At 41.9% G+C, this 3,595-nt stretch overlaps 1 pseudogene; it reads left to right on the top strand.

Annotated features, from left to right (window-relative positions):
* The first annotated feature begins 394 nt into the window (after positions 1–394).
* LOC122739126 lies at positions 395–2,357 on the top strand (annotated as a pseudogene).
* The last annotated feature ends 1,238 nt before the right edge of the window (positions 2,358–3,595 follow it).

The raw sequence follows: 3,595 nt of genomic DNA on the forward strand, positions 1-3,595 counted from the left end.
TTGATGTACCCCAGATTTCTGGGGTGGCTTGGGCCCATAACAGATACCTTTGATTTCTTCGTCTGAAAACTGCCTGTTCATATCATTTGACCATTTATCAATTAGGAAATGACTTGTAGTCTTATAAATTTGACTCAGTTCTATCTCTATATAAGAAATGCAGCCTCAGGGGCAGCAAGGTGGCCCAGTGGATAGAGCACCGGCCCTGGAGTCACTTAACCCCAATTGCCTCACCCAAAAAGAATAATAAGAAGAAGATATTATCCCAAACTAACCTTGTTTCCATTTTTTGATAGGGTTACAAAACTAGTAAATGAAGGAAATATAATTGACATAACTTACACCTATATTTTAGAAAAGTGATAAAATAGTTTCCGCTGTTCTTATTGAAAAGATGGAGAGGTGAGTGCAAATGGATGGCTTCAGACGCAGCTAAATGGCAGAACTCAAATAATAGTTGCTAATTCTTCCAGGTCAACTTGGAAGGATGTCGCCATTGAAGTGCCCCAGGGATCTGTGATGGATCCCATGTTGCTCTGAATTCTTACCGGATGACTTGGTTAAAGGTATACAATGGCATATTTATCAAATTTTCAGGTGACAGGGCGGCTAGGTGGCGCGGTGGATAAAGCACCAGCCCTGGATTCAGGAGTACCTGAGTTCAAATCCGGCCTCAGACACTTAACACTTACTAGCTGTGTGACCCTGGGCAAGTCACTTAACCCCAATTGCCTCACTAAAAAAAAAATAAATAAAAATATTTCAGGTGACCCAAAGTCAGGAGGCATAGTGAACTAACAAGGCAAATGATGGCCAGGTTCCAAAAAGTTCTTGACAAGCTAGAAAATTAGAAGATGAAATGTGATGGAGATAAAAATAAATTTAGTCCAGGCACATGGATTTGAGAAATTAACTTTAACAAATCTATTTGAAAAATCAGCTTCCAAGATGTGGGAGACCTGGTTAGATAACAGTTTTTTTTTTTTTTAAAGATCTGGGGTTGTTACAATTTCCTTGGTCTGTGGGGGGATTGGAATCTCCACAAGAAGTGTCTCTGCTGGTCCCTAGGGGCATTGTCCTGGTACCACTGAATCAGGAAGAGGGACAGGGGACATTTGGAGGACCTGGAAAGGGGGTGGCAGGGTGGGGCTGTGAAGCAAAAATAATTGGACCTGGGCACTACCTCTTTATGAAGCTGTAAAATGAAAACAATAGGGCCTTTTCCAGTCTCATATGCTACCACGAAAACATCAGTCATTTCAAAAGTTATGAACATTGCTTAAGGGCCTCAGAAGATGTGGATTGGTTACATGATCTTCTCAGGTGTGTCCAGGACTTTGGTTCAGAAGAAACTCACAAACAATACGGCTGCTAAAAAAATATTCCCCAAGGATCATATTATCAAGGAAAGTTGGGGTCAGGAAGATTTTGAGGACAGCTGATCCCTCCACGGATTTCCTTCTTCACCCTGAAACCATACTCAAAGAGATCACCCCTACCAAGCAAGAGTTAACAAATTCTCAGACTAGACCAATCAGCACCAGGTACTTTCTAAGAAAACATACCATTGAGGCCTATTGAGATGAACTCTGAAATGTGTTAAAACCTCACAGTATCTCAAAGGGAGAAGTCTCCATCTGCCTACCAGAGACAGCTGACAGAGGCCAATGTGGAGGAAATCTAGAAGCGTATGACATTATCACATTTACCAAAAATTCTTTGCCTAGAATTCCTGGAGGAAGTTTTAGACCTTGTCAACTCAAAGTTTATCATCCACAAGGTATATAGTGTTTTTAAGCAAGGAGCTGTCAACCTCATGGATAAATCCAAATAATTTCTTCTTTGGGTACTATCAGACATGAAATACTTAGCAAATTGGCCTCGTTGTTAAGACTTGAAGCAGCCTATGTATTCAGGGTTTGAAAAAGATGTCTTTAAAACTACGGTAGATTATTAGTATGTCACTTGAAGGAACATCTGCTCACATTTCAGCTTTTTGATGCCTTTGTCAGTGTACTGGGCTTATTATAGAAACAGAAAATTGCTACTGAAGCATTTCAGCTTTGCTGTCTCATCCTCCCTTCTGAAAATCAGAGAAAGTTACAATTGTTGATGAGGATGATGGTGAAGACGTGTTTAAACAAGAAGATGCAGCTGTTCTGGGATGGCCTTGGTGACCACAGTCTGATGGTTCAGACATTTTCACATTGCATCTTGTGCTTCAAGGATGAAGTAGATTTGGACAACCTATTAGTTGCCAGGCTAGTGACATTTCTGATGGACAGTCATCAGGACATCTTGCAAACTCCCTCTTCCTTGAAGAATTTGAGCAAGTAGCCCATCTAAAGAGGGGCTAGAGGGGCAGCTAGGTGGCGCAGTGGATAGAGCATTGGCCCTGGAGTCAGGAGTACCTGAGTTCAAATCCGGCCTCAGACACTTAACACTTACTAGCTGTGTAATCTTGGGCAAGTCACTTAACCCCAATTGCCTCACTTAAAAAAAAAAATTTTTTTTAATTTAAAGAGGGACTAGATAAAGTACTCAGGAGCAGATACTAATGCAACTCTGCCTGCAGATTATAAACTATGCACTCCCTCTAGCTTTCATGGAGGCCAGGATGGAGATGATTTCACTCTTAGCGGTGGGATGAAGGATCATAACATCAAAGGAGCCTTGGAGGCAATGTAGGCCAAACAGTGTGTCTATAGGGATTCTAGGGCCATTTGCAAGCTTTTCGTTGCTCTTACGTTCTTTAAACAGAAGAAACTTTAGAGGTGTGCACTTCCCAAAATGTAATACTCTTGAAAATCACAACTGAAAAAGATTGCCTTTAGAATCACTCTGTGATTCTAAGGCCAAAGGTGGGAGGAGATGGCATTCTGCATCTTGGCGATTGAGGGGCTTCCCCTTTGGTACTTCTTACCATTCTTTTCTTTTTGTCCTCATCCCCCTTTTTAGTCACATCCAAAGGTCCCAGGTGTGGTCACTGCTCCATTGCCACCCCCACCCCACCCCCTCATATTGGGCAAAGAAGTTTCCCATTCAATGTAGTCAAGATGGTCTAAGTTATTGTTTTCCCTAAAGAAAAGAAAATCTTCAAACTTCCCTGTATACATTAAAAAAAATCTGGGGCAGCTAGGTGGCACAGTGGATAGAGCACCGGCCCTGGAGTCAGGAGGACCTGAGTTCAAATTCGGCCTCAGACACTTAACACTTACTAGCTGTGTGACCCTGGGCAAGTCACTTAACCCCAATTGCCTCACTTAAAAAAAAAGATTATATGGGAATAAAACTTTTTTGAACCTTTAAAAAAACAAACTATAAGCTCAATATGAGTCAACAGTGTGATATGGTGACCCCCAAAATCTTTTTTTTTGGTGAGGCAATTGGGGTCAAGTGACTTGCCCAGGGTCATACAGCTAGTAAGTGTTAAGTGTCTGAATTCTGATTTGAACTCAGGTCCTCCTGAATCCAGGGCCGGTGCTCTATCCACTGTGCCACCTAGCTGCCCCGACCCCCAAAACCTAATGGAATCTTGGTTAGGCTGAATTAAGAAAGGGACAGACTCCAGTAACAGGGAAGTGATAGGTTTGCT

This window comes from Dromiciops gliroides, chromosome 2, assembly GCF_019393635.1.
Source record: "Dromiciops gliroides isolate mDroGli1 chromosome 2, mDroGli1.pri, whole genome shotgun sequence".
Lineage (NCBI taxonomy): Eukaryota > Metazoa > Chordata > Mammalia > Microbiotheria > Microbiotheriidae > Dromiciops > Dromiciops gliroides.